Here is a 12023-nt window from a genome sequence, read left to right on the forward strand (position 1 = left end):
GCTTTACACGCGAGCGCATGGCTCCAGCACATTGTTGGTATTCCAGGCGGGAGAACGCGGTCGCGAGAAGCAATAAGTTCGGAGTCCTCTCTCGGCGTGCCGCGACCTTGCGCACGCCTCGTCGATATTATTACAGATATTTCTACTCGAAAAAAGTAGAGTGTCAATCGAATTTGCGTTCTACGCTCGGGCGACTTTACGATGCTCGCTAACAGACGCGCGCGTTCCGAGGAACCGTCATTGACGACGAACAAGCTCTCTTTGTGCGAATGGAGCACCGAACTCTAGCTCGTAAGATGTTTGCAGAAACTGCGATGAAAAATCTGATTCTCAAATAAATTTGAGAATCAAACATACGTTATGTATAATAATTGAAATTGATGTTAATTAGAATTGATAAATTCGCATTTGCATCCAGCGCGGTTTGTTTATTTTTTCAAAGAAAAAAAATTTTTTATACATAATTTAATATATATGAAATATCAATATATATTTTTTTTTTCATATATAATTATATATAAAAAAATTGCGCTGGATGCAAATACAAATTTATCAATTCTAATATATATATATATGATTGTATATAAATAAATATATAATTATATGTAAAAATTTTTTCTCAAGTTATATATGTCCATGTATAATTAATTATATATAATTATATAATATATCTTTTATTATATATTTTGGTATATAATTATATATAAAAAATGTTTTCGGGATTGCCTTAATTTAGCTCTTATTCGATTTTGAATCTCATCAAACTTTCACTGCCATTGTTATAATTTTAAATTTGAGAATCTTTAATAATAAGTAAAAATTCGCGAATGAGATGTTTTAAGCGAAACAAACGGAATGGCTCGCGACGTTTTAGCGAGCGACACGAAGATCGTTCCCGTGGAAGAAATCTCTCCCGATCGTGTTCTGCCTACGCCTCGACGATGCAGTGTATTGTGTAGCATATCGTGCGATATTAACCGCGATATGTACGCGGGGAAACGACAATGGAATCACGACGGTGCAGCGCAGACAGTATGGGACGAATGAATGATTCAGAGTCGGGCGATTCGAGACAGTCCGCGATGTGCCACTGCTTAATGCAAAAGCCGCATGGCTGCATAAATAACTTCGCCGTTGTCTCCGTCGAGACGTTCCCGTTCTTTTTTCTTTCCGTGACACACAACTTTAAATTATGACACTGTTGACGGCACTTTGTCATATCGCTTGCGCAACGCGTATTGATAAAAAAAATGTACATGCGGAAAAAAGTGTTCTGCATATGCACTTTGCACATTTTTTTCAAGCTGCAAGCATAATAAAGAAATGCATAAAGAGTATACTCGAATATTGTTCTGATGTTCAAGATGAGCATTGGAGTTAGAGCATTGGAGTTAAATGCTAGAGTCAAGTGCCATATCAATCATCGATTATAGAAGCAAAGTCCAAAGATATAATATTTTCATTAATAAAAATTGTTTAATGCACCTGGAACTATTTGAATTTGTAACCCTATCCTCTCTTCTGTAACTTTATACCGGGATAAGGCCGTTATTAAACTTAAAGCAAACATCGTTTGAGAATCGAGTGCAGCGTGCGGTTCTCCGCGCGTCGCAACACCGAGAACCGGTGTTGTCGGGAAACGGTCGACAGCAATAAACTTTCGACACCGGGAAATCACTAGTTTCAGGACGCGGAGGTAGCTAGGACGAGTGCTGTTGAGGAAAGCGCCGCGCCGCGCGCCGGTTCCCTCGCTTGATATACCGGCAGTTCCGTCTGCTGGAAGCAGAATCGCAAAACGGTCAGAAGTGGAAGGGAACGAGAGAGAGAAGACCTGCAGGAGAGAGGAAGAATACTGAAAGAAGAAATACTAGTACCGGGTACACACGCCGTTTCTCCTCGTTCCTCCAGGAGCGCGTCGTGACTCCTCGAGACTTGAATCTAATCGATTTTAAAGACTACCACAGCGGAAATGTAAGCTGGCAGAAAAATATTACATTGAACATCTCGGAACAGAGAATATTTTAATCTTTTCTCCTATTTTTTTTTTTAGAAAATTTTTTTATTCATTGAAAATGTCTTTTAAAAAAATAACTTTGTTTCAAACAATTTCAAAAGCTACGCATTTTAAAGTATTTATATTAAGAATGTAATCAGATACAAATTTGAAAGTAATTTCGTTAGATCATCAAACTAATTACGTGTAAAACGCTCGAGCATGATGATAAATGCTACAAAAGAGTTTCAACATTCAGTTTAAGTGTCCCACAGTAATTATTTTGTTCGACAAAATTATTTTCAAATCCATGTAGCGCAATTTTCAATTACTTCCTCAAAACTGTTCGTTGGTAAAATAACAAAATTCTTCGATCACTGTTCCAGGCTATTCTCATACATATTTATTCTTCTATCTTCCTGTTAAAATTTCTAGGAACTATTTTTTTAATTTCGAGGCTCATTAGAGCAAACAGATCCCTTCTTACGTTCCGCTCACTTTCTTCGGCACGCACGGTATATCCACGTAATATTTAAAGAGATTGCCTCTCTCGCCATGGTTATAGCGCTCGAGGAACGTCGCCGAGGAATCATAGACGGACGTGCCGAAGCTGCACTCGCTTCGTGAGAGGACGCCGAAGCATGTCGGAGATTACACAAGTCGTCCCGACTTCGCGTTTGGCCTCTCGACGGCCGCTTCTAGGCGGCCTCTAAGACCGACGCGGAATCTTAGCGTGATCAGAATCTGCGGTCAGCGAAGACGTATCGCCTCATCTTCGCCTGCTCTCAACGAATCTTCACACGCGTAATCGCATACTCAAATTGGTTGCGTAACTTTCCCGTAATCTGTAACGATAGCCGCTCTATGCGCGCGCGGCGAGGAATCGTAAATAACATAAAGGATTACACCCAGTGATTAGACCGGGCTACGGGATACTGAGGTTATCAGTGTAATCTCTGGTCATTAAGTTTCTCTAACGCGCTTAGCTCGAAAATTGAAATAAGAAGTAAGAGGGATATTGGTGCTTAATAATAATTATACATCAATTATTAAATATATTTTCCAGTCGCTTATAGATTGTTTTAAGATGCTTATAGTATCACTATTGAATTTGACAATTAAATTGAGATGTTATTTCCAGCTTCATTTAACGATTGCGTTTTTAAGTCTGACAATATCGGCACACAATTTACACATTTACAGAAGTGAAAAATATATTCAATAATTGATATGAAAATATTATTGAGCGCCAGAATCCGCTTCGATCGAGAAATGGCACCCTCTCTTGTTTCTTGCGTTATTCACACGGTCTAATATCCAACTTATTATTCTGGAAAATTGAACTCACAGCGCTATCGCAATCGTGACTGTACGTTGAGAAGGTATTATTTCGTCCTGCTTAAGGCGTGAATTGCGTATCAAAAGTATAATTTATATACAAAATGATTGGAATTTGTTACGGATCTTTAGAAAACGATATCGGCATTGTTTCGCTAAAACGACCGTCCGCACCTTCGATCCGGCTGCACAAAGAAGCACGCATTCGTGTGCACGCAGCGACGCCTGCGATACCACAAATTGCTCGTCGATCTTATCGAAGCAGAACGAGAGGAGTTCGCCGTCGGACGTCCGTTTTATCGATCTCGCCGAAGGAGAGTGACGCTCTCGGAAAGAACGAAAGGAGTGCAGCGTGCAATGAGAATCCTTTGAGCGGAAGGACACGCCTAGAGTTTCGTCTCGTACGCGAGGAGACCTTCAAGCGCGCGCGCGATTATCCTCGCACGGATAATCGATTGTACCGTTTTATTCGCGGGCGCGTTGTGCGCCAAACAATGAAACGAGTCCCGGCCATTCAAGAGCAAAGTCTCCCTCGCGACCGTCTCGTGAACGGTTCCTTTGAAATTGCTTCTTGCGAGAGGAGGCGCGAGAAACAGGATTAGGCGTTCTTTTGATACGGATTTCTTCGATGCTAAATGCCGTGACACAGAGACGCGCGCGATGACAGGTTCTAGCTACCAGAAAGTTATCGAAAACTACGCAAAAAGTTTCCGCGGATAGGTTCTTGTGAAGAGAAGTCTTTAAAGTCACCTATCAATTTCTCTTGTCAATCATGCGTGTGTTAAATGTACAATTATTAATTCACTCGAGAAAAAAGATTTGGCACTTCGAGTTATTCCAAAAATTTCCTCCCAACTACTTTAAGCAACATTGTTAATACTAACACGCGTATAAAACATAGATACGCAACAAAAGATTGATTAGCAATTTTAATTTTCGTGAATCTTAAGTTTGGGGAATCCTGCAAATGTTTGTAAACATTTGCCTAGATAATTATTCAGCCCAGATAATTAAAGATCCGCTTTAGACCGTGTACAGCCTTCTCGTTATTTAAATAACTAAGAGAATTTCTTTCCTTATTTTAGGATATCTGTATCTCTGTGGGCGAAGATCATCTGTCGAAACCTTGAAGAACCTGTTGCCCACGAAACCGCTGATTTCCACCAGGTATTTGTTTCGCGACGCAAAAACGCTCAGCCATGCAGAACGAAGTGGCGACGGGTGATCGACTTCATTCACTATTTGCGTCTCTCTCTCTCTCCCTCTCTTGATTACCGTGGTTGAAAATGATAGCACGAATCGCTTCTACTGTGGTCGCGCGATCTGTCTCTAGCCGACCGGCATTCCCTCAGCTCGGTTAAAGACCCGAACGACTTAAGACCTAGCCTAACGTAGGGTCCCATAGAAACCCTTCCTACCTTACGTGCCGACACGATGACTCGTATCGATACGCGTGTGCGTGAACACGTACGTGCACATGCACGCACACATCCACGGCCACGCGTAGCGACTGACGCTGAAGGAAGAGTACGTACGGCCATTTTGTTATATAACTCGCACGCGAGAAGCCTCCTCCTCTAGAGGCCAAGAAAAAGGCTAAGACAATGCCGCCTTGCGGCTTCGATCGTATAAGGATCGTCTCTAGAATGCAACGACCCCTTCGTCCGGAGGCCTATAGAGTTACGAGTAATGACGAAAGTTGCGCTTCCCCGCTCGAGACACGGCTTTGCCGCTCCTTTGCTTGTTTATTGTCTTACACTTAATAATACATAGTTGTATAATAACGCTATAATGAATAAGATGTAATGATGTAATGAGTTGTTAATTTTATGATAACCCGTCCACGCATAGTTCAATGAATCTCTTGAATTCAGTTGCTCACCTGCAGAGTTTGCCTCGCCACTTTGAAATAGTAGGACGAGTGAAAGACACAGACTGTTTTAGCGACTTTGCATCGAGACTGAGAAACCGAGCTGTTCCTCAGGCGTCAGGCGCGAGATCCCGGGGCCCCGAGGGAGGATTTACGTCCCGAAACGAAGGGAGGCGATACATGGGATTCCCCGCGCGTGGATCGGGAAAAGAATTTGCGAACACGGTCCCGGGAGTCCGGTGTCTCTTTCTCCTTTGGGGAAATGGAGGCCTCCTCGCGAAGGGAGACTAAGAATATGAGGATTCGTGGTAATCGAATAGATTACCCAAAGGCCGTTGGCCGTTCGTACGTCCTGGTATCCAGGCTGACCATTGTCGGCCATTTTTCTCTTTTGAGCAGGCTATTTATCCCACGAACCTGTGAACGGGTCCGCGACCACCTCGCATTCCACACTGGGCGGAGAACAATGAACGAAGACAGAAAGAATCTTAAATTCTATAATTACCGGGTAATCTCCGAGCTATCACTAAAAAAAAAAAAAAAATGCAATAATTGGAGAAAAAATAATAAAAACTAAAATTCGTAGCGTAAATTTGCGTTGTGATTTCTATCGTTTGTGTGAAATCAGATGCCGTTTTAAAAAATCCTAAACTATTTCACCTCAATTTGATCATTTTTTAATTTTCCTATCCGCGTTATATAATATAATTTAAAGAAAACTCTAAGAAAATCAATCTTTCATCTTATTTAGGTCGTCCGTATCAGTTCAGTATTGGCTCTTTCCGGAACATCGATATCTATGTCACGATTCGTTACTCAAGCCGGCGTGAGTAGCCTTGGATTCTCGCACAGGTCTTTGCACCGCTTGATGCATAATATGCGTCGGCTGGAACTGAATCACGCGCAGAAAATGACGAAAAAAATTCGCCAAGGATTACCCGTTCTGAATCATCTCAGCGAGCATTGTACGTCAATCTTCCTATTTCTCTCTCGCCGCGGTAACTACCCTTCGGCCGACCGAGATGATAAATGGGCGTGATTTTCAAATGCACTTATGCGAAGCGAAAGAGTAACCAACGTCAACGTCCGATACTTTATTTCTACCGATAGTTCATTTTTATTTAAGACGAGTTGCACTCATTGACACGAGTTTGCAACAACAATCTTAGATCAGCGGCGAATTGCTGTTATTGTTAGAAGAACAATAATCTCTGAGAAGCAGAACAATAGCGCAATTATATATCACTATATACAGAATATTCTTTTTAGAATTTACTCTCAAAATTATAGTAGTTCTAGGACGTGACATTATAAAAAAATTTTACTAAAATTAATAAATTAATCAATAATTTTTAATGTTTAAAAATTAATAATTTTAGTAAAAATTAATTTAGTAAATTTTAACCATATTTTTAATAATTCGGCCGTAACTATATTTTATTGTAGCAGATATTGATAATTCAGAGAAAATCGCATAAAATTCTTTGAAATACCAAGTTGTTTCACGACTGTGTGATTTGAAAGGGTACTATAAAATCTAAAAAAAAATTCTCTCCGTGTGCGTTTATTATCTATCTCCGTTATAGCATTTATTACCTATTTATTACGTATATTTCATGAAAGCGAAACACAAATACCTCTCGAAAGCTACAATAAAGAAAGACCGAAAGTGCATGCACTCTGTAATTATAGCGGTAGAATCACAGGGTGAGTCGTGGCATTACATCCTTTGCCTTATTATGTAACGTCTCTAGAACGCGACGTTTACGTTTAACAAGGAAACTGGATTCGTCCCGGGTACAAGCGTATCAAAAGCGTACATACGAACGTACGTGCCTCATCCCCTGCTTCGCCGTCGAAGGCATACGAGGGAGCCGTATGCGCGGCTCGTTTTTACTCAACTCCCCCTCCCCTTCCGCGATTGCCCTTCGGCCTTCGGCACACCGCGAATCTGCATGCGGTAATGACTTCCTGCCGTAAAACGGCAAATAATAAAAGTGAACGGCCGAGTTACGAGACGATATGCGCGTGTGGGTACGTACGTCAGTGCTGTAACGAGAGGCATTCGCGTCCGACCGGGATGCACTATCCGGTGCATCCTGTAGTACGATGCAATCGCTGTTGTGTACGTGCGTTTCGCGCGATTTTCCCCCAAGAATGTCGAGGACACGTAATCGCTCGATATCTTTGCGAAACAAAAAGTAAAAATCAAATTGCATTCAATTGTCGGGTAACATTGCATAAATATGATAAAAGAATCTATATTATATTTAAGCATAAATTTATCATTAATACCATCTTTTTCCTTGTAAATATCATAAAATATTAAATTATATATTATGATGTATATTAAACGAAAAATCAAATTGTATTAAATATAAAATTTATACCACGTTATTTATTTTATACTACATTTTATTTATTATTATTGTTACTATGCTCCCTGAGTCCGTACGCGTGTGCGATTGAAATTAACGCGTCGACGTCGCGATTTTGCGACGAAGTAAATTCCCAAGGATTTAATCGTCGAGCGCGAGTCGTTGACGTCGCCGAGTCCAGACAGTTAAATCCGATTTTTCTCCTGCGACGTAACTCACCGTCTGTCAACGTTGCTACTTGCGGAGAGTTGCGCTCCTCTAGACGTCCTCTAGTATACGCCTTGATGATCGCTTCCCGCGCCGCATGACGTACCTGCATTAATGCATTCGAGCGCAGCTGCGCCTCGCTGCGAGATATCCATAAGAGAGCGCGGCGAAGGTGCGCGTAAATAATAAGAACCGCTCGCGATACAAGTTTCTAGTAATTCGGTATTGCCTTAATACAACTCTTAATCACGCGCGCGCATATGTACCTCGTAACAATCGTACGCGTCCGCTGGAAAACGTACGATAGCTACTCCGAGTTCCTTCTTGGGCAATCGTCGTACTTTCATCCGAGTCACTCTTGCGGCTCGATCTTTTTTTTATTATTTTTTTTATTAGAAAACACGACTAAATAAAGTTCTGTCTTGCTCCACTTATACCGAGCCCTCTCTTGTTTTTATTCTCATTTCTATTACCCTGAGATTAAAAGTATCTCTCTTACTTCAACTTTTTAATTAAAAGATGAAAAAAACAAGAGTTATTTTTCACTGCCCTACCCCTTTTTATCTTATTTTTATTATTTGTAAATTAGGTTGTATTCTGTTTTTCCTCGAATGTTTCCTTTAGTACCGTTTACAACAACGTATTGAGAAAAAAAAATCTTATGCTCAAATAAATATATTTATTTCGACATCATTTCCTTGATTTAAATATTAGCTAGCATAAAATAATTTATTTTTAAACTTGGGAAATATTTTCCTAAATCAGAGACATAATGTTAAAATAAATATATCTGCTTGAAATAAAATAAAAGAAAATTTTTCTGTGTACGTGTACGTATTTAAATGTTCGCAATGTATTGAGCTCGAGTCCGCGGGTTCGCCAAATGACTGTGCGGATCGGTCACCCCTGCGGGATCGCGGCTCGATTCCAACAGAAATCCCCATTTTGTTTCTTTGCGATTTAACGAGCGACTTCTTCCCCTTCCTTTCTTTCGATAAAAAGCGATGGCGGCACTCAAAGCTCTTAAAAATGGTTACGTCGTTTACATACTTCTGCCCACGTACGTGTGTAATTATGCAAATTATACTTCAAGACGTGTAGACACGCGTAGGTAGATACACGCACGGCAGATATCGACATCAAAGTATGACAAGTTGCGTTTAGCTGCAAAAATCGAGGGCTTGAGCAATCGAGCACTTTTCACTGACGGGCGAACTTTGTTACTGTTTTTATCAACTTCGCGATCGTGTTATTCAATTCTTACAACAAAAAGTGCATCTTATATGTATGAGTTTCTTTTCTTCGGCTAACTTTGAATCGCCTATAGTAATAATTAATGCTTCTGCCATTTCAAATGAGAGAAAACTTTATTGAACGATTAAATTTGTACGCAGAAAGTTGCACATCCACAATGTTTTTCTACATAGAGATTTTTTTCTAGATACATAAAAAAAATAATTAGTATCAAATTATAATAACAATTCATTGTTTCATATATAAGTAAAAATCTAAAATTTTCCCGGTAGAATTTATAATCTTAAACAGACATAATTTGCTTACATGAAGAAAAGAATTTTCTTTATGTAAGCAAAATGATGTCTGTTTAGGATTATAAATTCTTCCAAGATTTTATATTCTTGCTTATATATAAAACAATGAATTGTTGATTTAATAATAATTTTTTTCTGCGTAGTTTACAGTAACTTTCCTCAAGTTTATTTTGTGCATCGTTTTTTCTTCCACGTGAGATTTTCGCAATTTCGTCCCACGCCTGCCCATTCCTTTCGCGTGAGATTTTCCCAGTTCATTTCCTATCGCTTTCATGCCGACAATTTTCTCGACGGCCAGCCACACAAGTTAGATAATATGAAAAAGGAATTTCCCGCTTTTCCAAACAAAACTACGCGGCGCTCGCCAACGTGATTTTCCTTTCGAGAAGGATGCCTCACCGTGACGGAAGATAATAACGACGCTGCCTTATCTCCTCCTCTCGGAAGAAGACACATAGATCTCCGGGTTAAATTGCAGGTTCTACGTTGAGCGACGGGGTCTAGCGTGCACCGTGTAATTTGTTTGGGAAATCGCACAGAAAATGACGGAGCTTCCCTGCACGCGCGTTCAGCATATTCTTTCTCCTCATCTCTCTCTCTCTCTCTCCTTCTCTCCGAAGTCCCTCAGCGGGTAGCCTACGTTGACGGATGATGAGTTATGTCCCTCTGGAAAAATCGGCGAGCTACTAATTATCGCGGCCGGTGAACCGAGCCTACCGCTCCGCGCGGGCCTTTTTTTAGCGCCCCGACGCTATGTATACCTTGGCCTTCGTTGATCGTTCAAGGCTGCGCCACAAGACGATGCACTCGAGTGCATGGTTAGACGTAGCGTCACGGGTACGTGTAGTATGATTGACGCGGGAAACGTTTTCTCTCTGTTAAAATTAGTTTCCCACAAAATATATGAGTCAATATGACTTTCGGGATAAAAACATTCCTATTACGAGACCATATTTAAAAATGCACAGTTCATAAATATACGTAATGAAACATGTTTTATCTTAATTTATGAAATTTATCTTCATTTATAAAACTTATCCCGATTTGTGACATAATAACAAAAATAATGTGTCTCTGTTTCAGCAACCATCTTATTTAAGATGATAAAAAATCTTATCGTTGCTCAGCGACATATTCTATCTACAATTCATCTCATCGAGCATGCGGCGTACAAAGAAATCTCACACTGCGCCGGTAAAAATTTCGAATGTTTCAGAAACGCGCGAATTAATTCCCCGCTGAATCGCGTTTTGCCTCGGGTTACATATCGCATGTTGAGACTCCACCAGCCGTTAATACATGTCTATGATAGGAGCCGGCGGCTTCTGCAGAAACTAAACGTTTACGACATAGCGCATACATCTGCCTATATTCCGGGACGCGCTGCAGGTGCAGCCGCGCAATGCATCCTGCGATGCTTCACGGGGAACGGACGCGAAACATGCCTTCGAAGAGTGTAGTACTTTTCCGCGAAGTCGAAGTTCGTCTGAAATGACCAGAGTTTTTTTCCGTTGCGGAGTAATAATTATGAAGAATGCACTTCGTATACAAGTTGCAGCTGCAAAATGCATCTCGCGGCTACAAGTTCAGTCGAACTTTTAAGAATGTACGGATCATATTTTAAAACATCACCAGAAATATAAAAATGTTATAAAATATTCTAGTGTTACGTTTGAACATCTGTGTAAAATTTGAGCACAATTCAGTTATTGTTTAAAAGTTATTTAATTTTTTTCCCCTCTTGATTCTTACATAAAATCGCGTTTTGCAGTATTTATTTGCAAATTTATTCGGGAAGTAGCATTACCAATTAAATGAAAATTGCTAATAAAACTCTAATAAATATTCATGCAAAAAACACTTGCGATCAAAATTTTTTGTTATTAATTATGAAAAAAAGAATAAATCTAGAGAAGCATTCAGTTTTTAAATTTTGATAACTTTTAGCTTTTAATAATTTTATTACCAAAATCTTCTCAAGCTGTACGGTATCTATTTCTATTTCTTCATTTTTGTGTTTTCAAAATTTATTTAAAAATACAATTAACTGTTATACAATTAATTGTTAAAAAATTGACAGAATAATTAAAAGAACAAGTGTGGATTTTACAAATAAATCCCTGTTCGTAATTTTCATCTCGAATTCCGTATACATTGCATTTAATAATGCTCACGATAAAATTAAATAAAAAAAAAGAGAGAAAAAAACAATAACCTCGGTACCATCGCTCTTGGAGAATCGATGGCTACGATCGCGAGAGATTCCTGTTCAAACTATGAAATCGTTACTTTACGTCGTGAAAGGGCTGGCACGCGGAAAATCGGCAAATTTGTAATCGACACGACGCGCTCGAATTCGCATCCCGCCGCGTCGGAAGGATCCCATCCCTCAGCTTCATGTATATTTAAATGACAGTTTGTAGGGCCACCTGACTCGACGCCTGGTCATCAGGCGCGACGTGCCGGCCATTCGCTATCTCGAACGCATCGTCGTACGTTGCAACCGGCCGAGATAACAACATGGTATTTATATCCGAGCGGCGTCGCGAGAGGAACCCAGAATCTGCGGCTGATTATTCCATCCCCGACCCTTCGTCAGTATTCCGCGCGTGCATCTCCTTCCTATATAGACAGCTGCAACGACGCAATGCTCACACGCGCACGAAATCCCGAAGCCAACTCGATTC

General features: G+C 40.2%; 1 protein-coding gene and 1 long non-coding RNA gene across 2 annotated transcripts in view; one reads left to right on the plus strand and one right to left on the minus strand.

Moving 5' to 3' along the window:
* LOC105204068 (flocculation protein FLO11) overlaps positions 1-12023 on the minus strand; it is a 200814-nt gene that overhangs the window by 42921 nt on the left and 145870 nt on the right. The window lies entirely within an intron of this gene.
* On the plus strand, positions 1541-7111 carry LOC120358184. Its single transcript, XR_005575134.1, has 2 exons — positions 1541-1971; positions 4417-7111. It is a non-coding gene; the product is annotated as an uncharacterized LOC120358184 (long non-coding RNA).

The sequence above is a fragment of the Solenopsis invicta genome, chromosome 6 (assembly GCF_016802725.1).
Source record: "Solenopsis invicta isolate M01_SB chromosome 6, UNIL_Sinv_3.0, whole genome shotgun sequence".
Lineage (NCBI taxonomy): Eukaryota > Metazoa > Arthropoda > Insecta > Hymenoptera > Formicidae > Solenopsis > Solenopsis invicta.